At 40.7% G+C, this 26,528-nt stretch overlaps 1 protein-coding gene across 6 annotated transcripts in view; it reads right to left on the bottom strand.

The window, feature by feature from the left end:
- The window catches only part of PEAK1 (pseudopodium enriched atypical kinase 1), a 111,664-nt gene that overhangs the window by 84,136 nt on the left and 1,000 nt on the right, over window positions 1-26,528 (bottom strand). Inside the window, exon 2 of one of the 6 annotated variants that reach the window (XM_039731317.1) lies at window positions 15,960-16,011. The exons of the other annotated variants lie outside the window; for them this stretch is intronic. The gene's annotated coding sequence lies outside the window, so the exon portion shown is untranslated. The remainder of the gene's footprint in view (window positions 1-15,959; window positions 16,012-26,528) is intronic. 6 annotated transcript variants of the gene reach the window in all.

The following is a 26,528-nucleotide window of genomic DNA, read 5'->3' as shown; positions in this document are numbered from 1 at the left end:
TGAATCCCAATTCAGCTCTGAAGAAAAATAAGTTTAGGAGAAAGTTTCATAGTTAAATATGAAAATCAGTGCCTGAGCTAACATAATCCTTCCACCCCAGCTTCCCCTTCGAAATCAGAGCATATTAATCTCCTTTCCTTTCAGCTGCTCCAGTTCTTGCATAACAATGCCATTTCCTGAATTCAAATCTCACAAATAAACCTTAAAGCTGAATAATACATTATTAAGCCCTATGAATATTCCCTTAAGCAGGGCATCCTGAAACTGGGCTACACTGTCACAACTCAGCATCATTTTCTTTGGACTTTCAGCGTAAGAACAAGAAGCACTGCAGCAGCTAACAACCTAAAAACCTTACTGAAACATAACATTTCTACCCACTTCAGAGGAGATTTTTAATAAGCTACTAATGCTTTGTTGAAATCCCCATCCCTCCACACAGCAGTCACTTATTTCTCTGTGGATTCGTAATTTGCACAGGCTCCCAGGGGAATTCTGGACTGGTATTTTTGGGGGAAGGAAAAGCACACTGCATCCCCACCTTCCTGCACAGCCCTGAGCCTCTCCCAAGTGTTCAAACTATCAATGCTCAAACATTCATCTAAGTGATCATTCCTGCAATATGAAAAATGTAAAAGCATTTTACCTGAGAAGGATGCTCAGTTACAATTTGCCTGCTCTCTCAGTCTTGATCTGTTCCTTTCCTAGCACAAATGCTCACTAGAGGCTAAAAATGTGTGTAATTACTGTGTTCAAGCTCCAAGCTGAGCACAGGCTGGAGATTCTCTGCATTAGTTATTATCTCAAATGAGATCCCTCAAGTGTGACTTGCTGGATGAGGAGGATGGCAGCTGATGGCAATGCAGATTGTACATGGACATGGTCCACAGGACACTTTTCACCAAAAGTCTATCTCAAGCAAGAAAAAAATAAATTATCTTGAAGTGCAACTACTACAGGGTAAAGTGTACTGGATGTCAGAGGGCAAAATTTATTTCTCAATTAGGTCCATAAAAGCAAACTATTCATTATCACTGTTTTATCATCTACTCAAGACCCATGAGATACCTTTTCTCAAAGGGCTTGGAGAATACAAACAGTATTACTAAGGAAAGTTCAATTACCTGTTATAAACTAAACATTTTAAAAATGTCTTTGCAGTAATCCCAAGTGAAAAACAGACTGACATCCAACAGGACAAGACAGTGTTTCACACATGGAAATGAGACAAATCCATTACACAGGGAACAAGAAGTAAGGCACTGAGAAACAAAGGGACATAATCTCTCAATTTAAACATTTTTTTATCAGCCACTAAGCAATCAGCACACAGTCCTGCCCCTGCCTGATGGAGCAAGTACTCAGTACCTTTATCAGCTCAGTTATTCAGTGCAGCAAATGAATGCCGAGCCTGGAGCATGCCTTGGCACGATGAAATGCCAAGCAGTGAAAAGAGCTGAGCCAAAAGAACTCTGTGCCAGTCCAGCCTAAGCAGTGCTTCCCTAAGGAAAGAGGAACAGAGACCAATGCACTTTTTAAAAACTGATCCTGAACATTTACACACCAGGAAAGAGACACACAGCTCTTGGAGTAGTGCCACTATCAGCAGCATCTTGTCACCCCCCTCCCCATGCCTGGGAAGATACAGCCTCCAAAATGAACCTGAAAAATCAACTGAATGCAAGTGAAGAATCTGGACTGACAGACTAGATCTTAAGGTATAATTATTTCAGGTTAAAAAAAAAAAAAGAAGCTTGAAAACAAAATCACAATTGAATCCAGCACATTTCAGCTCACTGTGTGACACCGACACCTCTAATTCCAGTATCTTGCAAGTCTAGACATCTGTCTGGAACTTTTAATCTGAAGCTAAAAACTGGGCAAAACTGATGCAGTAGGAATACGGCAGTGTAGCAGACTTGATGAAGAAGAACCCTTTTACTTTGGTAAGGTACAAGATGTGTTTTCAGGGCATTCTGCTCCAAACCATCCAAATTTAATCAGTAGTAAGTTTACTCACAAAATGATCGATTACTCCCATTACTCCCTACACAACTCCATTTAAAGCAAAGCTTCTGGAGCTTTGTTTTTCTCTTTAAAGTGCAAGGAAGCAGCTGAGCCATCCTGAGCCCATCTGCATGTTAACAAAACATTTCTTAAGGTAGGGATTTACAATCTGTGTAAGAAGATAAAAATCTGCACTTTTGGACTATCCCTGCACTTCTCTGGCAGCTGGAGCTGATGAAAGTGCTTGTGGGTTGTGTAATCAGCCTGATAGATGTGCTCCCTAATCTGGCTGGAAACTAATCCCACACACCAGAAAACTTCAGCTTCGTGCTTTTCATATTACTTCAGGTCAAGATTATATACAAGAGGCAACTCTAATTTCCTACCATGTCATTGCAATTTTTTTTTGCTAAGTTATTTCTGATCATGGAAACACATTTAGAGAAAGGCTCTTCCAGAACTGTTGCAATTCTTAGGTAAAAACTTGAGTTGGGCATGATATAACATTCTCAATAAACTTTAACACTTATTCCACTGGACTAATTTTCTATAAATTGCATGTCCATATTGGTATTCTAAGAAAATGAAGTTTATTGCTACATGCCCTCCCTTAACAACTGCCAGCCAAATAAAAGGAGTGTTAGAAGTACTGTGTCTTAAAGTCTGCAAATTCTGGTGTGGAAGGTACCATCTAGTAAGCAAAGGCTGCTGAGGAAGGCTTGACAGGTCAATCCTGTCCTTGGCAGGGCTGACAAAAAGGCCACTGAGGGATGCACTGGGTGTGGTGATGGAACAGACCAGGACAGGAAAATGAGGAACCACAGGGAAAGTGGATTGGAACCCCAGTTCTCTACTTAGGAATGGTTAAAAAACCTCCATAAATTCCAGTTTTCCAAGAACTTGTTTTCTGCCCCAAACTGAGAGAAGTAAAAACATTTTTTCAAGGAAATTAGATATTCCACAGTTTTGTTTTTTTTTTTTCCCAGTGTTGTGCTTACACAAAGTGATACCACCACACAAAACAATCCAAAGTTAACAGGTTCAAAAAAATGTATTTCAACTCCTTTGGAGAAAAAGGGGAAAAACAGTGTAAAGTAAGTAGCTCAGGACAATTGATGCACTTCTGTGAATTGTTTTGGTCATAAAACTGACACTTCTCACTTAAAAACTGTTCATCCACCTTTTCCAAACATGAACAGACTTGTATTTCCACCATAAGTTTAATCTTTCCACCCTGACACTGAAAATTTTCCACTGACCTCAAGTGCTTCCCTGTTCCTCTAAGTCCCAAAAGGACAAACAGCAGCATAAAAGCTCCAGCTGAGCAGAGACCAGATCCATTACTCTAGAATGGGTTGGATAACTGATCCATAACTATAAAATATTTATCTACATTTGGCATGTGGCTATCAAACACCATCTACTTCATTAGGCAGTTTGGTACAAGGACACATTTCTTGCAAGAATTATTCCAAGGTTTCACAAGAAGTTGGGTAAGTTTTCAATCACCAAAGCTTATTTAGAATATAATCAACCTGTAGAAAAATAATTGGTTAATTGGCAAATCATCTAATCAAAAAATTCTGACAGAATTACCTCATTAATTCCTCCCTCCTACCCACACAGAGTAAAAGTCACAGGAAAAAAATGCTCTCACACCGTTTTAAACTGGTCACTTCAGCTTTGTTTTTCACCCTGAATAGAAAAATGGAAGTAATTTTCTTAGATTGGCAACAGCTTGTCTCTTGAATCCACATTAATAGCTGGCTTTCAGTTTTGAAGATCCAATTTGATTAGTTCTCTGAACGAAATCCAAAAATGAGCAGCTGGTCCCTAAAGAAACTTTCTTCTTTTGGGAAGAGATCTTGTCCCCTTTTCCCTGAGCCTCTGACAAAAAGGATGCAGTCACTCCCAGGCTCAGGATTCCAGACTGGTATTTTTTATGTGGCTCTGAGTTTGGACTGAGTTATTGGAGTAAGAAACTCATTAAGTCCCTCTCCCAGATTAGCTAAGCTGAACTTGCTGGAAAAGGACAATTTAGCACCTGGAGGCAGGTGTAAACTGAATTTCTCAATATATGGATAAAGGACAACCCGTTTCTATTTATGTCTAAAAACCAAGGAAGTGAAGAAAAAGAATAGCAAGTTACCAAAATACAACTGCTGCAATATATTATACAAACAATTACTTGCAATCCTAGCCAAATTTATTTGTTAAGATGTGAATGTATTCGACACATCAGAATGAAATCACTAAATAATCCTGCCAAAATGTTCTGGAGACAAAACTCCTTCAAAGAGAACCTGGTGGAAAAGCAGACAGGCTTTTTATTCTGCTTTTCATTAATATGCAAGCCCAACAAGACCAACCAGATACTGCAACAAGTTACAGCCTCACTTGTTACAATCAACCATTACCAAGACTCCAAAGATAATCAAAATCATCTGATGGACAATACAGCCTGGGAGAAAGAGTGGTTTTCAAGACATGGATTACAGCTTGACATGTTTCATGTTTTTTTTGTAGACAGCAGAGGAGAACAAGCCAAAAGTACCCCAAGAAGCAGCTTTCTAAGTTTCTAAAAATAAACAAATCTTTTCTGTTGTACTCCTAATTCCATGAAGCTTCTAAAATTTTGAATTATTTTCAACTCCCAAAACCTGAACAAATATGATTTTTCAATGATTTTTCCAGAACTGCAGCACCACTTGCAATATACTCAGAAGACAAATTCTGCTTATTTTCCAGCATTAAAAAGCAGATGTTCTTCTGTGCATTAACAACACTTGATTATAAAATAAATTTAGCCTCTGTGCAAAGAGGAGTGAACATAATGGCTCCCTGAAGGCACAGCTTCGAGGTATGAGGGCTATTAGTTCAATTTCTTTTTCAAATGCTGCAGAGAAGGATGACAGAAAGAAAGCTTCCAGTTGTGATTCTCTAATCTGTCTGGTCCACGGATGCCCTGACTCCAGATTTCCCTAATAAACTCCATTACAGCACAACCCTGCCCTGTCCTCACAACACAGAAACTGCAATCTGTGTGGTCTAGTCAAAGAATAGATCAGGGAAAGCATTTTGGGTTTCCAACGATTATTTTTTTAAAACCTGGGATAGCAAGAGAAGGTCATTTCATTTAAAGAACCCACAGGAATCTCATAACATTCCAAATATTTTTATTTGTGTGTGAAGATAGACATTTGTGTGGGATGTGGAGGGGAAACTTTGGGTTTATATATTAGTTTATTTGGGCAGAGGATGGATTGCTGGTTTCCTACCAGTGTTTTTGCCAAATTGCTTTGCTAAACTCTCTGTAGTACTGATTATCTGTTAAAATATTTAACTTGTGCAATTAATGAAGCAGAAATAACACAGACAGGTAATAGCAAAAATTATCAAAAGGGAAAGCAAATCTATGTTGCTTGGGAGTGGGAGAACAACAAGTACCACGGGTACATTTAAATAGCAGAGATACATTGAGGGAAACAATGCCATCAAACATGTAAGAGGGAGGAAGAAAACCAGGCAGAAGCATAAAGGGCAGAGGAATGAAGAGAATGAAGGGTGGTTGAGTAACAACCCATGCAAAGAGGATCATCTTGGAGAGATCTGATCTAGCTGCTACAGATTCTTCTGCAGAGCACAGATTGCCTTTACAACAGTCCACAGGATCTAAAATTCAAGGTATGCTGCGTCACAAAGCCCAATAAATAACTTTATTTTAACCATATCCTATAGGCTACATTTAGCCTACAAATGTTTCACTACATTTTTCAGCAACCAGTTACTGGCTATACCTCCAACTTTTTCAAATAAAAGGATCAGAAATGTACACAATGTGAGAGTATGGGTAATGAATTTTGTGACCAACTTGACTCAAAGTTGTCACCTCCCCACCCAGCTCTCCCAAACCTTGCTGCTGCTGTTCTGCAGATCTGCTGCTCCACAGGCACCTCCCCTCTCCAGGTGCTAATCCCACAAGGTTCCCATGGCCTGCTTTCCAGCACAGCCCTATGAACCTGTTTTCTGCACAAATGAGAGAGCAACACATCTTGATAAGCAGATGGAATGCAATATGGCCAAGGGGCTGTAAAAAAAAAGTCTGACACAACTCATTGCTGGTGATGCTGACATCCTCCTGCATGGCCACGGGTTGAACTCATCCGGGTAAACAGCAACTCAGCTAAACAAGCACTTCACTCATGCCCACTTTTCCTGGGATCCATTTCTGGACACAGGTACATGAGTACACATGCTAACCAAGGGACAGGACAGGAGGTGCAAGCAGCTCTTCAAAATGGCCTGTGCAAGACAGCTGCCAAAAGACTACTCTGATCTGAGGGCTTGGGTAACCACTAGGGATTACATGGGGAGGGATCCCAGAGCCTCTTCCCAGAAGAGAAGATTCCCTTCTCTTCTGGCCCCACAGCACGCTCTGTTTCCCTCTCCCATGCCTCAGGATAAGCTCTTTCAGGGACAAAAAGCAACACAAATCTTTAACAAAAGTCAGAATGAAGCATTTCATTAATTTCATTGTGTTAAAAACAGAGATTGCACAGGTTCCTCTTCCCCACCATGCTCCTGGTGCCAGTGTGGCTCCCCCCGTGTGCTGCTCCTGATGTTTGTGAGCCTCATCACTGAGCCAATCTGAATTGCAAACGTAGTGCTAAATCTCTTTTCTCTACTGGAGTGACTCCCTGCTGCTTTACCAAGTTGACTCAAGTTCAGCCAAGGGTCCACAGGTGCTGGTGGCAGGAGGAAAGAAAGGAGGAAAAATCAAGCCACTATTTTTGGATTAATTTAGGTGCTGTTTCATGCTACCATTGAGAGAGGGAAAGGAAATAAGACCTATACAGAGCAAAGTACTGCTGCTGGGTAATTAAGATCTAGGAGTAAACACGCCAAATGGTGTTTGCCACACAACAAACAAATGTGAATCAGAATGTGAATCAGTACTGGAGCAGAGGAGGGAATGTTTTCTCTGCTACTCAGGAAGCACTTCAATTGTTTGGGAAAGGTGTGAGTCATTAACTCTCGCATGTACAAGTGAGACATCCAAAACTATAAATACCTGACATACTTCAAGGGTTCTTTGGAATGGAAGAATGGAAATCTATACATACTTTTTCAAAATTACAGCAGCGTGGAGCCATGCATCACTTCACAAATTTTGATTTGTTGTGTTTAGGCTCTTCTGAATTGCATTACCCAGGCATGACAAACTCTAACCTTGAAAGGCCCTGCTTTCTTGCTTCTGAGCTCTGGGTAGCTGAACAGCTCTTTGGGATAGAAGGTGAGAGGTGCACAGGAACTGATGGAATGCTATTTTGATGCAGCACTTCTCCATGTCTCAACTGGTTGCTGATCACAGCCATTTAGCAAAACTACCTTTCTGATGGCAACCAAGAATCTCATGGCAACAGTCACATGCCATAAACACAATCCTCCCCCTCTCTGATTTCGCATCTGCTTGCAGGAGCTCAGCAGGAAGGCAGTACGGAAGTTTTACCGCCCTCTTGCAAATTGACTTTTATGGATTCTTCAGACTGTAATGCACTGAAGCTCTTCTTAATCTAACTCCTAACATAATTTATTACTTCCAGACACAGGTAAAAAGGCTGGTTGGACTTCAGCAGTGTTTTCATTCCCAGGTGAAACCCACCAGAGAGGGATTATCAAGCCATGGTGAAGGGCTTGGCTCCTGAGCTAGATTTAGCCAGTCTGGCAGCCTAATGACAAATATTAGTGTAATAATCCAAGTATAGATCCCATCCCTTCAGATATGCAGCTTTAACATTTTTCCCTATGAACATCATTAAGTTCAGATGGTATTAAACACCTACACAATCCTTCTAGAGAAAAATATGTTTTTTTCCTCATGATGTGTTCTTCAGAATGATATCCAAGGTAAAAGGCAATGCAAGAATCAGAGAGTCCAAGTAATACTAATGGGCTGCATGGGAGCACACTACAGGCACCTTCCAGAAGGGAGGCATGAAATACCCCAAGAATCCTGCCTAAGTTCAGGGAGTAAATGCATTACTCCACAGTGATTGACAAACTCCTGGGAAAACAGATTGCACAACAGGAAGAGGGTAAAGCAGAGCTTCAGAGCTTGGACACACATGAGAGTCATTAATTTACCCCTGACCCCAAATCTCAGAACAGAAATAAGAGGAACACAAAAAGAATGCTTGGCTTTATGCAGGCATATGGAAAGTCTGATTTTGCAGTATCATAAATATTTAATTACACTTTTATGCAACTAGCAATATCCTTAATTCAAATTCCTTTAAAAATTCCCATTAAAAAAAAACCAAACTCTTCAGAACTATACTTTATTTCCTTTAATTTAATAAAAGGTTATGAAAAAATATTTTTATGAAGAACTTTCTCCCAAAGACGTGTAAGTTATGTTGTCCAAAGTTATGCTGAGAGATTGATCAGGTATTCTTACAAGCCAAATGATCTGTAAAAGCTTTGATGAAGAGCTTTCAGAATGTAGAAGCCCAGCCTATAGCTGCATTTGAAGTGCTGCAGTCTGCATTTAAGTGGTGCTACATCACACCCAACTTGCTTAAGATTGGGGAACCAACTGAGGTGATATCCCTTCCTTTGCTAGCAACTTCCAAGTTTTATTAAATTCTCTCACTCAGTGAAGGCTTTCAGCTCTTCAACACTTGGTATTACAGTCTTTTCACAAAGTGAGCAACTTTCTATACATTCAATAAAAACCTCCAAGTCTGAAACAAATATTCCCACTTACTGCTTCAGAGCAAGTAAATCAAGAAACAGGAGCTCATCATGAAAGGTTCTGCATGCCAGAGCTGCCCAGACTGCAGTACAGACCCTCACAAGTACAGCTGCATTATTCTGTTGATGTATTTGTGCAGTCACCACAGTAATGCTGACAATTTATGTAATAAAAGACATCTAAGGAAAAATTAATTACCTTGTACTGTGGCATTGGAGCATCTTCTCTGTCATGGCAGGAAGCAGAAGCACTGCTCCTGCACTGAGACCTGCCACAGCTACCTGCATCTGAAGGACACTGGGGCTTAAAGAGCTGCTGCTCTGAAGTCATGAGCTACATTTGCAGCACAGCTCATACACTGGCTCTCCAACATGGCAGCAATAAGAAAAACAGGAGTTTGTCTCACTTTCCAGAAGTCTAAAGTAGCAGTAGGGCTTTTCAGCCTGGAATCACAAATCACTTAGCACTGTGCAATTTCAGAAGGACCTAGGGGATGCAGGTTTTCCACAGCACAGCCCTGTCAGGCTGTGGAGGCAGCCAGCAATCCGCCCTGATCTCCCTGAACACACATCCCTGGACCAAAATGCACAGAATGGAAAAAGCTGAACAGGCAAAGAAAGGGACACATGTATAAACACATCCATGTTTTTCAGAGAAATCTCCCCTGAAAGCGTCATTCAAATGAAGGTATCACACTAAAGAGATTCTTCCCAAAGGGCTGCAGGAACGTAGCCCAGAGCTCCCTTCTGGGGTCACTCAGCAGAGGCTCTGTCCCCCAGGGGGGCACAGCCAGCTGCTGCTCCCTCAGCCTAACAACTTCTGCCTTAAGGAGGGGGATGACAGATTTTACCACTGCATACACATATTCTTTTCTCACATAACCAGACATCTGAAGAATGGAAAAAAACCCACCTCATTTGTGAGTGGGCTGAAGGTACCAGTCAAGAAGTAAAAACTTGCTCTTGTCAGATGGAGTGATTTATCAAGCTGCTGTCTCTCAGCAAGGATGTGAAGAATGCCTGTGCAAGCTCACTGCAGTGCAAAGGAAAACAACTTAGATTTAAGATGTTTAAATCCCTAAGTAAACAAATTCACCTCACTTTGTACTGAAATCAAGTAAGAGGTGCTGCAGCTCTGTCCTGCACCGTGGAGCACGAGCAGTAACCTGTAGCTGAGGGATGGCTGACAGGTGAGGGACAAAGTCCCCTTCATGGATGCCAACTTGACCTCGAAAGAATTTATCAGTCTGCATCAACAGGGCACTGAACAGAACTGCAGGAACATGGCTGGCAGGTCTAAGGACTTCATAAGTTTCTGAATCAAAAATAAAATTATCAATGTAAAAAATACTCTGAAAAAATTTTGGTTAACCAAGTTTTATTTTTTTGGTAAGTACATAGCCTCATTTTCAGAAAGTAGTGGCAATGAGACACACACAGTGGTCAGCAGAACTCCACAAGAAATATTTTGGTAACACATCAGTGTTCCAGGCTCTCAGCTCTGCCCCGTTCCATTTTCTCTTTGATGTCAAAGTTATTCATCTTATTAGTTCAAGCTTTATCTTTTGATCAAACTTTTGTAATACATAATTTGGAAATTAGTTTCTTAGAGGACAAGAACTGTCAAATCAGATTGACCCCAACAAAGTGGCAACAGCTTGGGACAGGTCAGAGCCAAAGCTGGAATTCCAGAGCATACGTGCAAGTTATTATTTCCTAAAAACCACAGTGTTGACATTACAAGGGAAGAAAAGAGAGGAAAGATCCTATCTCCTGAGCTCTTGATCAAATTACTTCATAATTCACCCACTAACCCTATCCCCTGGTTCCCATAACAGACAACAATCTGAGACAGAACAAGCCTGTGGATTTTGGAGCATTAAGGGAGAAAAGGGAACAAACTACAGTGCTGCAGCTAAATCTCCTGAGGATGTAGAAGCACTCAGAGGTATTTTACGTGGTAGAATAATTTTACAGAACCTTGCAGATATAAAATATGGCAACAACTTGAAATTAGCCACAGTCCATGTGCATGATATAAAAACTAGGAGCTCAGAACTATACAGTGTCCGCAGTTTCCTATGGTTTCTTTCAGAAAACTTTTTTCAAAGTAACTGTCAAAGATATTAGATTCCAGTATTTTGAAGATGGTATCTACTACTTCTTAATTTATCCTAGCCTCTTATCTTTGAAGCAATTCAGTTTCTGTCTCAGTGCCTAATTTCCATTTTACACATCCTATAATTGTGTTTGTCCTTTTGTCCTTTAAAGTTGACTTCTAAAGATTCCCATCATTAACACATCTACCAGGAACAAACAACTTGCTCTCTGTGTTCTTTGGTTGAGATCTAATTATTAAAGTTATAATTATTTCTCCTTGCAGATTTTAATAAGTTGGAACTGGCTTTAAATTGTTCTTTTACTTAAAGCTGTGGGCTTGGACATTTCTTTCTTTAGGAAGGGATGTGTGCTTTGCAGAGGTTTCAGATCCTTAACCTGTAAATTAACTTGTTGCATGAGTTACTGTTCACTTTGCCTTCTATCAAGTCCTGACTATTTTCAACCGTATTTAGTTTCCCTTTACATATTTAGGAACTACTCAGCCCAGAAATTTTATGCAGTGTTTCTAGAATTCCTTACTAAGACTTTTGAACATTTTACCTTCTCTCTCGTTTCTTCAATATCTATTTTCTTAATGGGTAAAGCATGAACTTTATCTTCTTAGGATATGGACATGCTAACACTTTTAAACATGCAAACCCAAGAGCTGGCAAGCCCTCTCCCAGATTAAAAAAAACCCATGAAAAATAACTCACAACATTGAGCTATGCTTATTTCATGACACAGACTCTTTTCTATACAGGAAAGTATAAATAGTGTCCACAGCTGTGCAATTTATCCTCAGCCATTAAATGTCTCCACAGTCTTACAATTCCTAAAAGTGTCTGCACTGCCTACAAATGAGCTGCATTAATATAAACAGCATGTGAATGTCCAGAGAGCCTATAAAACAAAAGCCCTAAAAAGTGCCATTCTCAGATTTAAAAAATAAGAGCTTGTAACTATTCCACAGTTGATCAATTTGCCACGGAACCCTTCCCAATGTTTTGATCCCACAATTTTGAATCCCTGGTTTAGATACCTGGAGGGAAAACAAGAGCTTGTTTGAGAAGTCTGGAGCCAACCTGCACTGTGCCCAGGTGCTGGGGGAGCAGGCCTCCTGTTCAGTCCCAGAACTGCCTGGTTTCACCAAAATCCAGCACTCTCCAGACAGAGGATGGAATAACCTGTAAAGACTGGCAGATTCAAACAAGGGACCACTAACAGGTATGCACAGGAAACACAACTAAACCTGGCTCAGGTCCTAAATAAACATGCTCATGGTATAGAGATATGTACTGTTCTAAATCCAGCACTGTTCACTTACAGCACTTTGCAGAGGAATAAGTGAGACTAAAATAAGCTGTACACTGTATCTTATCTCCATGTTAAGAATGAGCAAGTTTCTTAACCTCTTTGTCTCAGTTTCCAAGGCTACAAGTGAGGCATGACAAAGGCAGGAAGAAAACCCAGATATTTTTTGGCTCTCAGCTTTTTCTTTTTTTATTGCTGCTCAGTCATCTTCTCTTCCTAAACTCTGGGATTTAGTAATTTTAGCATAGATATTATTCTAGGTTCAGCCTGTTTTCTTGGAGATTCTAATCCATTTTTCTCTCCGCAAATCTGGCCAATTGTTTGGTGACTAAATCTGATCACTTCTTGTTTCATGCACATAGAATTAATGAAGTAAGCAATACCCCAACCAGCACACAGTCTTACAATTCCTAAAAGTGTCTGCACTGCCTACAAATGAGCTGCATTAATATAAACAGCATGTGAATGTCCAGAGAGCCTATAAAACAAAAGCCCTAAAAAGTGCCATTCTCAGATTTAAAAAATAAGAGCTTGTAACTATTCCACAGTTGATCAATTTGCCACGGAACCCTTCCCAATGTTTTGATCCCACAATTTTGAATCCCTGGTTTAGATACCTGGAGGGAAAACAAGAGCTTGTTTGAGAAGTCTGGAGCCAACCTGCACTGTGCCCAGGTGCTGGGGGAGCAGGCCTCCTGTTCAGTCCCAGAACTGCCTGGTTTCACCAAAATCCAGCACTCTCCAGACAGAGGATGGAATAACCTGTAAAGACTGGCAGATTCAAACACGGGACCACTAACAGGTATGCACAGGAAACACAACTAAACCTGGCTCAGGTCCTAAATACACATGCTCATGGTATAGATATATACTGTTCTAAATCCAGCACTGTTCACTTACAGCACTTTGCAGAGGAATAAGTGAGACTAAAATAAGCTGTACACTGTATCTTATCTCCATGTTAAGAATGAGCAAGTTTCTTAACCTCTTTGTCTCAGTTTCCAAGGCTACAAGTGAGGCATGACAAAGGCAGGAAGAAAACCCAGATATTTTTTGGCTCTCAGCTTTTTCTTTTTTTATTGCTGCTCAGTCATCTTCTCTTCCTAAACTCTGGGATTTAGTAATTTTAGCATAGATATTATTCTAGGTTCAGCCTGTTTTCTTGGAGATTCTAATCCATTTTTCTCTCCGCAAATCTGGCCAATTGTTTGGTGACTAAATCTGATCACTTCTTGTTTCATGCACATAGAATTAATGAAGTAAGCAATACCCCAACCAGCACTAGCACAGGAAAAGACACATTCCTACAAAATAAAGTTAAACCAAGCTATTTTTTAAAGGTATGCAAATGACGTTAGAGAAGACAGGAAACCACATTTAAAGGCTAAATCAAATCCATTCTTCTGTAAAATTTCTGAAAAATGGCTTTTTCTACTTTTCTCTCGCAGAATTTCTTTGCTCCTTACAAAAGGAAAAACAAAGCAACAAGAAAATGATGTTCCTCCTCTGGCAGGGAAGTAATAGAGTCTCCTCCCCCTTCCAAAGGGGAGCACAGTTTGCCAGCTCTGGCAGCCACTGTAGTATTTAAAATAGAAATGAATTCCAAAATGTGATTTGGCAAAGGCCCGCTGCAATATTCAGTAAGTCTGTTTTCCCTCTTTTCCACTTCCTCTCTCCCACTGTAATAATGTGGAGAGATATGCAGGCACCCGTGCTGACCCCCAGAGCAGAGCCCCACGAACTTTAACACACATGGACACACGGATCAGACAGACCAGCTCCTTGTATGGCCACGGCCCGAGCCTGGGACACGGCCAGCAGCTGCTCGTGCTCCAACACAGCTTCAGCTCCATGGGAGGCAGCCCTGGGCCTCCCAGACCTGACAGCATCACTTCCTCTGGCACTGGAAAAAGTGCCAAGTTTTGCAACAGGTTCCAGCAATTTTTCAGCACACACACACAAGACTATGATTTTTTGTAACACTTTTGTTTTCACCTACACCGAGGTGAATCCTACAAGCCAGAACACACAGTATTTTAGAGATCTGCTGTGTTGAAAGAAAGAATAAAGAAAATACTAGTGCAAAAAATGAGAGATGAGTCCAAGATGTGAACCCTTCAGAGGGCTATCCAAATCCACTGCCAGAGTGAAGAATGCTAGCTGGAGTCAGTATGCAAGGACCTTCACTCAGAACAATTGCTTTGGAAAAAAATTACTTAATATGAGACAGCACTTGGCACTGGGTGGGACAATAACCCAGTTGTCCCAGATGCTTGAAGCAACAACAGAAAGCATGCTTGATTACCAGAGGCACTGAGCTCGAGGTGCAGGAGCCATGACAGCCCAGCTTTAAGGAACTGTCTTTAACAAGAGGAGCAGATTGTGTGGCATCTATAACCACTGCTTCAGTGGGCTTTAAAACTACTGACTTCTCTCTGACTAGGATGTGTTGTAATAAATTAATCCATCTTATTCATTCACAGAATAAAAGCTATTAAGTATCTGAACCCACAAAATGTTAGCTTTAGCATGCAAGCAGCCAGCCAGCTGACTCATTCATACCATAGTTTCAATTTGAAAGGTGGGCAAATGTCTCCAATGTATTTATGCAATAGCAACATTACCAAAGTAATTCTGTTCAGGATCTCGTGACATACCTCCAGAAAATGTCAGGACCAAAACTCTCTCATTCCAATTGTAAAGAAATTTTCCAAGCATCAACATTTTGTCTTCTGTATGTTTTAAGCTTTAGATTTTTTATAAGCCTTTCCCAAAGCCCGAGTCACTTCTACTTTGTCATCAATGAAAATGTTCAAAGGCAGCAGCAGGAAGACTCAAAGATTGATTTCACAGATCATTGGTCCAGGCAGTGTTTGTAAACTGCTGACCCCAACCATGGAGAATTGCTAGGGCCTTGCAGATTGAAGGGAGACTTCCAGTTTAAAACTGATTTGAAACCTGAGGTTAGCCTGTCAGTTTTTCCTAAAAAAAGCCAACAAACTTTTAAAGGAGTTCATTCTGAATGAGTCATATTAGCCCACACAAGTAAATCAGCACATTGTTCTGATTTCCCCTCCCTAAAATGCATCGTGTCCTCAGCACAATGCTACTGCACAAATAACTCAGGACTTGCCAAAAGCTTCCAACAAGCTTTAATTACAGGAGTCCTATTTTGTATATTGTCGAATCAAACAAGAACAAAATCAGCCTGCTAAAAACCAGCCAGTACTTCAAAATCTCCAGTGAAGATTAAGAAATAAATCTCTGCAATAAAGCATTAGCCAGCCCAGAAAGAGCCTCATTTTCTTGCTTCAAGATAAGACTGTGGTACATATGTGAAAACTGCTGTACAAAAGAAATGGCAGGAAGCACCAATTAATTGCAACAAATTATTTTAATGCAGATCATTGCTACTAAATGTTTCAGACAATTTAACTGTATTTCCACTTTGCCTTTTTGGCTGCTCTTTCCAATTGATTTAGCCCCACAAGTGAGAATGTTTGCATTGTCAAAGTTTTTGTCACTGTCAGCATTTTGTTGAGAACACCATGCCCCATTTCAGATTTCAATATACTTTACAGAACAGTTAAAAAACTAGAGGGTGCATGTCATTCTGCCAGTCATTCTCATCTTATTAAGCTTTTGTCATGGCCTGACAATACCAAAAGACTTGAATGCATTTTACTGTTTTGCAAGCAGACTGCTTTCTCTCTTGTCATAAATAAGGGAGAATGTGATCCTGGGGTCAACAAGGGAAATTGTAAAAATGAGGCTTCCTTACTTACAAGTAATTATTCAGTCTCTGTCTTGGAGCTTAAAGGCAGGATCTTCCATGCTCTAAAAATAGCAAAAATCTGTTTTAATCCAAAATTTCAATTTTTAGATGGGAGAAGAGCACCTAGATTAAATAACCTGAAAACTGAGCAACAAACCAAGCATCATCCCAGTTCCCAAGTTTTTCCCATTGCTGAACAATACAGAAATTAATTCCCAAGATGAGTCCCAAATCACACATGAAGTATTTGGCTACAAGCAAAGCAAATACTCCTCAGCAGGTTGGACTGCAAGCTTCTGACATGCAAGGCAGCTCTTGCAGCTCCCAGAGAGAAATATTTAACTGGCAAAATGTGTGCTTGCTCTGAACTGACTGTAACACGTGACCTGGCATGTGCTTTGACAGCAAATTATTCAAGAAAGATGACAATACAACAGAGTTACAAAAACAAAATACAGCAGTGCCAGGAGAAGCCTTTGGAAACACAATTTGTGATGTAAAGCCATAAATCTTTAACATTTGAACTAAAGACTTGAAGCTTTTAGAAGCAGCAGCCTCACAGCTAAGGTTAGAAGACATTCCCCTACTCTATTATGGCAACTAAATAAATATTTACCATGGCTCTTTTCAAAAGGCTGGGTTAGCAAAGTGAGTAAGACCATCAGAGTGCTCTGGGTCCTCTTTTAAACACTAGAATAATTGAGTTCAGGCAAGCCAAGCTTTTAGTTCTCTTATTTGTAAAATCAGTAAATTATGGAGTTCTGGGTTTTGATAGGAGCTGACTTAAAAAGCCATTTCACTCTTCTGCCTCTCTGCTTCCAACACACAGGCAGCTGGGATGCTCATTAGAAGTCTCCTCAACAGCACTTTAAAGGAAAAAACACTTTAGCAAACCAAAGTCCCAGCAAATTTCTGGAAAGATGAGTACTTCAGTCACACTCTCCAGACAGTGAAATGTTTTTAAATCACCCCTTCTACTGTACTGCTCTGAAGATAAAAATGGACTCTTCCCAAAACATGAATATAGCAGAAGTAATAATCACTTCAAACAAATATACATGCAAGATATACATATCCATATCCAGATAAATCTGAGCAAAGACACACACCATTCTCCGGATGAAAACAAAAAATGTCCTTTTGAATGAAAGTTTGTACAACATTTTTCCCCCGATAACACTAAGAAGTTGATTTTGAGGCATAAATATTTTTAAGCTGTACATTTCAGAGAAACATAGTGTAGGATGATCACACTTGTCCAAACCTTCATGGCCAAAGATATTTACAGAGAGGACTCTTGAACTCTTGACAGAAAATTTATAGCTTAACTTCCACAAATACTAAAATGGATCAGTCAGTAACTGTTCCCTATGAAACTATAAACTTATTTATACAAATAAGATATGAAATCACAGAAGGTGCTGCACAGAAATGCCAGGACTGACTGGTCTGCAGAGCCAAACAGCAAAATAAGCCACAGCACCTAAAATTGTTTCTTCAATTCAGACACTTCTTTTTTCTCCACCCAAAAGACATACTCTCTTTTCTAAGTGATTGCCTTTTTGGTCAGATTCCAAAGCAGACCCTTCAGCCCCGAGTTTGCTTTGTCTTTCAGACTTAATTGTGAAGTGAAAGAAGAAAGCAAGCAGAGAAAATGAGTAATTTGAATACAAGTTCAAAAACCTAACAACTTCCACAATTTGTGCCAATATTTCTTCAGAGAGTCATAATTTTATACAAAGCAAATTCTAACGATTTTGAATTCTATAAGTATTAAATAAAATATTTTCTACTAAAAACCCTGCAGAGTTAAAGGTGCCAAACAAACTGTGGGGCATTAGAGGTGTCACAGAGCTAGAATAAAGGGAAATGTATCCATTTTTACATGGCTATAAGCAGTAAATACTTTATGAATGCAAAATAAAAACTTGAGGTCACGCTCAGAACTTAAAAAGCAAAAAGCCCAAGAGAGTTGCTCATCTGAAAAATATGAAAAAACCCTTTCAAAACAATGCATTCATTCCAGCACATCTTAGAGAGGCAGAAGAGACCACGTTCCCTCTCTCTGCACATTGTGTACAGCTCTTCCAAAAGGAAATGTTTATCCAGGTCCCAGCACACGCTGTGAAGCAGTGCAGACACAGGAGGGTCACACCAACCAGCAGAGCAGCATTCAGAAAGACTTGTCTTCATCACGAGATGCCTCCACTTTCCTCTCTCACAGTAAAAATAAAAAAGACAGACTTGTATTTCAGTGTTTTTTCCTTATCTAAAGGCCAGAGTGCTGATTTTTCAGGGGCAGCACAGTAAGTTCAAGACTGCCTCCCCTTTTGTTCTCTGTATATTCTGCTGTGAACGCTGCTGGTGTGAGCACCCAAAGAGCACGGCAGTGAGGAGCTCATGTGGTTTGTAGGGCTCCTTATCAGCCTGAGGAAGCACCTCAGGAAGGCAGGATTGGCCATTCTCCTACTTTTTAAGCTCTTAGAATACAACTTGACTCTAGTTCATCTCTCAAATTAATAAGAGTGCCTTTTGTGTGGTGTGACACCTCTCCTTTCTAAGCTCCATCACAAACCTAGTGCCAAGAAAACCACAAGAACGTTCAAGAAAATCTTACAGGTGCAGGCTGATGACTGCAAGTGCACCCTGAGACCACAAATCCCCTCCCACTGGTCCCAGGAAGGATCCAGGAGCTGCCCAGGCTTTGAGCTGTCCTCTGGCTGTCCTTTTTCAGACCTTTGTAGCAGATTATGCAGCTGGGGCAGATATTTTACCATGTATCAGGAAATGAACATTTCTATGTCTGATACACATTTACCTTGCTTGCAGACCAATTACTCCAAGAAATCATAGAAAAACAGTGATGGAAAAGAAACCTTGACCCATGTGGCAAAATCAACTTTAGGAGTTGAAATCTGTGGATTTTAAAATACCTAAGTTACAGACATTTGTAAACTGGCAGGTGAAAGCAAAAAAAAAATTACAAAAAACACCCAGCTCTTGCCTCACATTCACAATAGGAAAGAAACAAAGTTTTAAAATTATAACTGTTCCCATTTCATTTTAAACACCAGCTTGAATGGACAATCATCTCACTCATTATCAGCAAGAGAAATCCAAGAAGCCACATCCCTCTGCTGTAGAGAGATGGAGGATGGGACTGTGCTCCTCTACAGTGGCTACACTAATGACAGGCTTTGGTTTTTGGAAAAGCAGAGCTTACCTTGGTTTAGAAACTGATACTGATTTTCAATTATTTCACTTGTTCAGTAACTTTTTACCCACAGTTCAGGTATTTGCATCCAGCACAATCACTGCAGCTATAAACTGAGTACTGGCTGCTCATTTTTCCAATCTATTTTCAAACTTCTATTGTGATTATTTGATTGAAAACGTACACCAACTCTTTTAGTCAGCAGAACACACAACAAATTCAATGTGTTATCTGTGCAATGCAATTTAATGACTATTGACCTAACTTATAACCCCCTCAGTAAGCTGCACTTGCTGCTGAAAACAACAATATTCATTATATGGATTCGTATTTCCTCCTGTGTTCCACAGATCTCATTCCATTTGGGTGTTTAAATACTTTTTAATGAAAGCACCCCAAGTTAGCTCTCCATGTAGAGAGACCAATATTGAACTGCAGAAACTGAAGTCCAGGGGGAAAACCCAATTATGTAACATTTGATTTATTAAATCTAATTCCCACTTATTTAAATGCTGCTGCTTCAGTATATCACCTGTTCACTTTTATTTCTCCTAAGAATTATTAGTGTATGCATGAACCTTCCAGCTGCCCCAGCAGTTGTGCAGGAATACTTTATAGAATGCCATTATTCCACAGCACTTCCATCCTCCCCTCTGGGGGGACTGAGCAGAACTCCCTGATAACCTGTGCTGGTTTATCTTTTCCACCATGTTTCTGTACAACACAGTTTCTCACTCAGCAATTTGGCTTCAAAAGGTCTGTCTGTTGCTATCTCCATTGTTCAGGAATACACTGTTGATTTACACTGATAAACAAAGATAATGTACAACCATAAGCAATGAAGTCAATCTGCAGAGGACTCAGTGGGAAAAAGCCTCCAATGTTATCACTATCAAGTACTACAGAGAAAAATTACAGCTTTGTGGAAAAAAAAGATGAAGGGTGAGGACTGGGCACCTTTTTTTATGCACCACTTCTTGCTATTTACAACATCAGGCAATCCAGTATGATTTGCAGTTGTGTATGTAAAGAAGGTATTTACTGAATGCCCTTGTGATGCTGATGGCAATACCATCAGAAGGGAACCTGATTCAGCTTCTCTTTTTGAAAGCAACAATCAAACACTTCCCACACTCCAACAAGCAGAACAGAGAATTATGCAGAACACAGGAGAACTCACCATGACTAAAGCTCCAGCGAGGCTGAGGAATCTCCACCTAGACCACTCTGCAATCTCTCCTTAATGCTGTTGCAGGTTTTTCATGGCAACTGTTACTAACAGCATCTCTCTACCAGCTGCTAAAAACAGGTACTTTATGCACCGGTGTGCAACACTCCTCCTGATGCACCAGTTACTGAACAACTCACTGAAAGAACCACCTTTGGAAGAGATCTGCTGCTGCTCTGAGAAGATAAGTGGGTTAACTTCTAAGGAACCATGACCCAGCACCCTGCCTGCCAACAGGTTCAAGGAGCAAGATGCCAGTTGGGATATGGCACGGAATTGCCAGAATCACAGGTAAATGAAATACAGGGGAAGCCCTGAGTTCTGCTTCTGCTGACATTTTCTCTCACAGGGATGCTGCCTTTGCTGAACATGAAATACTTACCAGGCAAAATTCAGAGGAGCAGGAGCCTCAGTTAGCTCTGCCCTAACATGCCTTCATTTTCTGCACTTCCCAAGCACTCTTCTCTAGCCAAAAATACTGTCCTTCAAACCTGAATATGCCTCACTTCAAGCCCTGCAATAACACTTTCCAATTTTCGTTGTTACAATTGAAAGGCATGTTATTGACAGCTTCATTAGCAGCAGAGCAGGTTTGAGACTTCTTGCTAACAATCTGATATTCCAAATTTAAAAATTAAAAAAAAAAATCACAGCATGAAAATACAATTTTATATCTATAAAGCTCTAAAATGGTCAGCATTTTTGTGTTGGATGTGTGTTTAACACCAAGTTCAGTGAATTCTTCCAGTGACTACAACATACCACAAGCTGTTGCACAATCACAGCATGTGTAAATGACCACACTGGCAGCTCTCATGTGCCCCCCACTCTCTACATCTTTACTAGGAGCTGTCTCCCTGCTTCTAAAAACTGAGATGTCCACAGCTTATGGAACAAAACTCATTAAATAAACCATCTCCTCCAAAGATCATTCCAAATGGCAAGAGTCACACTCCTTAACCATATAGTTACAGCCTGAGAAGTCTCAGACTGGGGAATATTGTGCAACCTGTTTTTAAGGAAAACTATCCAATCTAGATGAGGAAGGCCCAGAAGGACAATTAGCAGGGTTTAAAGCAAATGGAAAAACAATTACACAACATGACTTACTCCCCCGTGGAAAACTCCTGGACTAATATTTATTCTCTCTGAGCTTGTATATATTTGCATTAAACTACAAACTTTATTAAAGCAACATTGGTGTAATTCTGAGCCTTTACAGAGGGAATCAGTGATTTTAACAGGATGGCAAACAGGCTAAAAGGACACTCTGCAGAAGGCTACTCAGGGATAAAACAAGGTAGAAAGGCAGAACTGAGAGGAAGAAAAAGGTGTGAAAAGACTTAACAGCTACCCAAGGCTCCAGAGGCACTGAAATTTGAAGTGTCTCTATTACCTTCACACACATGCTTCTGAATGTCCTGGTCAATCTGGGGGGTAGAGTACATATTTTAAAACTGTTCTTCCTTCTGGCTGCACCACAGAAGCCCTCAGAAAGGACACCAACAAGTATAAAAGCAGAACAATGACACTCACTAAGAGGAAATTTGGCAGCTGAGACAACAATAAGAGCATCTGTGATATGTACAGAGACTTATGCTAAGAGGGAATACACATGAAGCCAGTGTGGAAGCATGTCTATATTTGTTCATGTTTGTACTGTAAGATTTAAATGTCTTTTAAATGTGTTTGAAGGCTTTTCTGACAGCAAGACCCTTGGAGCTGGAAGCCTGGATATAAATATATACATGCAGAACTTACATCTCCTGCATTACAGACTGTCTTCCTCCTCTGGGGAGCTTTGTAGAAAGGCCTGTGTAAATACAGGCATGCATCCAAGAGGGAACATTTTAGGATTGAGATCAGTTTTACAAAAACATGGAAGGTCAAACTGTGAACACTAAACAGCTTCCTACAGAACCTGTAGCCAACAATACAATAACCCAAATCTGCTTAAACACCAGTAACATTCCTTTAGCAAATTCTGTGCTAGTAGCAGTATTTTCTGAAATAGCACTAACTTTATCAAGTCAGTGATCTTACTTTTTAGCACCACACTGAACTGGCATCTCAGACAAGATGTTACTAAAACAAGTATTGCTAGAAGCCTACAATGTTTAGCCTGGCATGATTTTTATCCATTTGTTTACTGTGATTTTGAAAACTTTGCTAAAAATGTCTCCTGCAGTCAACAGTGACTGCATTAAGACAGTTGAGCATTTTTCAGCATTTATATTTAAGCACATATAAGGCTTTTTAACTGAAATATTACTCCTAAGGAAAATGTAGGATAAAGTCTACAAATGGAAAGATTTTTAAATGTCTTTTCCAGACAATATTTATATTTTTTTTACACTTAACGTAGATAAAATACTTCCTCCCTCCCCCCCCCATTTCTCCAGAATCAAAGACTTAAAAAAGGAAATCCATTACAGATTGATTACAAAACACTTTCTCTAGGTGGTATGGCTCAAAACTGAGTTTGTCTTCATCCTGCACAGCAATATGTGATTACTAGGAGGAGAAAAATGATGACTGAGGGTCCCAGGGGTTCTGAAATCCTGTTGTTCTTGTTGTCATCTGAACAGACAAACTCAAAAACATTTGTGATAATCCATTTTGTTACTTGGTGAGTTAACATGGCAACTTTTATAACAGCTGAATGTGTCCCAAAAGAAATTCAATTCAAAGAAGGTGACCTCAGAGTTACACCCACTGTGTAGTTTTCCTCTGTCCACATTTTGCACTATCAGGCAATCTCAAATCAACTCAGTCCACTTAAAGACATATGGGAAAAGAAATTGCTTGAGTCACTCAGATACTTATCTATCTCAGGCAAAAGGAAAACTGAAAATTTCTTACACAGTTGATAATTTCTGCTTTTGATTTGGAAAACACAGAGCCCACGGCGCTAAACCACAATTTATGGAAATTGCAGCTCAAATATTGGACAACTAGTTAGAATTATTACCAAGTAAAACCAAGCCATTTATCCTTGTCACTGATGTCGTGGAACTTCTAAAGATGTCACGTTCTCCTCAGTGTACACTGTCAACTTGCTCCATTTCACCCTGCTTTGAAACAGTGAAAGTCAACTAGCAACTCTTACTCCAGTTTGCAGCCTGTATTTTTCCACTCTAGATTTAAAACTGTATGGTAATGGAAATTCTGCATTATTGTGCTGATCCATATGAAACAATGGAAGCATTTCAGCCTTAGGCCAATGTAAATCCCAGTGCACCTCCTGGTCCTCACACAGCGGCTGTGTGGGAGCACAGGAAGGTGGGAAGACTGGTAATGCCAAGTCAGGCTCTGCAGACAAGGTCCCTGTGCCAGCCTGTCACAAGGAATGCACTCACAGAACGTGTTCCATCCATCCCTCAGGTACCAGCACGGAGAACCCAAAGCCTTTTCCCCCACCTCTGGGGCTACATATCTCCTTTTACAAAATCCACGGGACTTTACATGCATAGAGAGTGGAATTTCCCTCACTGGTGATTTTTGGCTGCCACTAACAGCCAGTAAATTTTACACATGGCTGCAAGCAACTTAACATTCTCTCACTCAACTTTGCTTCAATTACTAAACCAAAACACGTTCTACAGATTATTATTTTTGTACTCAAAGTAGGTTAAAAACATCTGGAGGTGTTAATAGCAGAAAGATAAGAAAGTTACATTTTTAGTTCCCCTGTCAGTTGTTTTCTTCACCATCTCCTTTCACACCACAGGTACTCCCCAAGCTCCTCAGTGCCTTCCACCAGCGCAGCGCGCTGTCCCCGTCAGAGCCGAGGCATTTGCATTTCAATGGCCTGCCCGTAGCCGAATGTCAGCTCTGACACACCGAGGCACGGGAGGGAGCAGCTCGGCCGGATTCCTCGGCAGGATTCCCCGGCAGCAGTGCGAGCAGCGCGGGGCTGGCAGGAGACAGCCAGGCTCCCCTCGGAGCCCACCTGGAATCCTGTGGGGCTCCAACAGCCTCACAGCCAAAAAAACCACCAAAACAACAGAGAGAGAAAGGATTATTAACACTGAAACCCAGCCTCATCACAGCAATCAGAACACGAGAAACAAGGAGGAAAGCTGCAGATCCCTTCAGAGAAAAGGGCAAAGAAAACATGGGCCGTTAGCAGGGATGGGACAGTGTGATCCTAAACCGGGATGAGGGAGCTGGAGGAAAAGGGAGCCTAAGAGCAAAGACTAAACAGGAAAAAGGAAAAGGAAACGCACAGGAGTGCAAATGCAGAAAAAAGGTAGAGAAAACATGTTACGAGTAGTTAATTTAAAGTAAGTTTTTCACATACATATTTTTCCTAGCAGAAAAAATAACCTTCCTACAGAAGGTTAACAGTAAGGGTCTATGACTTGATTACAATAGTTATCATAATCTTTTACTATCCTGTTTATGAAAAATAAATTAGTCAACATTTAGGAGTCATTTAGCCAAATAGCATCCTCCCCTTTATTCTTCTTTTAATGACTGATTCCAACCAAATCCTTTACTTGGAAAGTAAACAGGAAATAATACATATATTAGTTAACATGTCTAGAAGTGGATTTTCTGAAGAGCTGACAAGTCAGAAACACAGATTACCCAAGAAGTTGAAATGGTATTTTGTCTTTTTGCTCTTTCACTGAAAGAGCCATAAGACTTGCAGACACATAGAAAATGCTGTTCCTTCAAACTAACTGTATGCTCCAAAGTAGAAGGAAATGCAAACATTGCATCCATTATGAACTGCAGCCGAGTGAAAGTGCCTACCTGCAGCCAAGGCCATGCAGCAAAGTCTGCTGGCTCCTTGTTCTGCAGCTCCTGCCCAGGCTCAGGAATCACACCCCACCTGCCACAGGTGAGGAAGGTGTAGCTGAGCCAAAGAGATCTGTCCAAAAAGGTAATTTAGGAAATCTGTGACTGAAGTTATCTACATGGGATATCCTAGCAATACAGTAAAGCCATCAGGAAATGAATACATGAGATTAATCATGGAAAGTTACTCATGGAAAAACTGGTAATTCCTTCTCTCATACTTCTGTGTTTTAGAGAATAAAACAAAGTTTTCCTGAAAACACACTGAGCAGTAACTCTGCCAGGAAGATGCTTCATCTGGATAAAACAATTTAGCTGCTTTACAGACACAACCTTTTAAGCCAGTATGAAACTAGATTAAGAGCTCTAAGAAGTCCAAACAACCAAATAAAATCTCCACAAGTATTTGCCACTCTTGCTACACCCCAAGATTCAGACTGTCTAGAGGAGGCTGTAAGTCAAACAAAAGTCACACAGAAGGAGTAAATCCACAAAGTTTGTCACAAAGGCAGATCAGCTGGCAATTTTAAGCAAGTTAAAGTAAACTTTCTATCTATAGAACCTAATTATTGGAATTCCATAAAGTCTTGGTTCCTAAAACAACTACGTGTTCTTTCCTTCATGCCCATATATCTCCATATGTTATTTTTTCTGTAAATATCTGGGAATAAAATGTTTTAGCAGACATTAGACAGTCTTTAAGCCAGAACAAGTAAGGGGAAAAACTTTGGAGGCACTTACGAAGCAGTTAAAGACGAATGAGCTCAACAAAAGTAAATGGCAAAGACCTAAAGTAAACAGAAGTTATGTTCTCTGAGAAGGAGCCCCTATTAAATCCGAGGTCAGAGATCCACCAGACGACATTCCCCCTTGCCCCAGTGCTCACCTCGGAGCAGCCTGGCCATTCTGCACCAGATACCAGCTGCTCCACAAGTAACAAACAACTGCAAAGTATTCACATCGTTTCACTTGCTGTCCCAGCGTGAATCCCAGCCTTCCCAGCCCACCCTCAATAAAAACCGGGCAAACAGACCGACCCACCTCCAAATCCAAAACAACCTTCGAGAGAAAGGACCGAGAGGATGGAATGCAGCTACACACGTACACGCTAGCACAAAACGCCTTTCAAGTCAGTAATTCGCAATAATAACAGAGCAGGGACAGAGTCCCGGCAGGAACAGCATCCACCCGGCACCCACAGCAGCTTTACCCCGGGAAATTCCTCGAAGGTGTCAGCGCGGCGGCAGGCGCTGCCCGGCAGGGCGCGGGATCGCGCCGCACGCTCCCAGCCGCGCTGCGGGCTCGGCCGGCGCCCGGGGCTGCGGGGGAGC

This window comes from Passer montanus, unplaced genomic scaffold, assembly GCF_014805655.1.
Source record: "Passer montanus isolate IOZ18808 unplaced genomic scaffold, ASM1480565v1 scaffold111, whole genome shotgun sequence".
Taxonomy (NCBI): domain Eukaryota; kingdom Metazoa; phylum Chordata; class Aves; order Passeriformes; family Passeridae; genus Passer; species Passer montanus.
The sequence above is the reverse complement of the archived record's forward strand: the minus strand, read 5'-3'. Positions and strand labels throughout refer to the sequence as shown.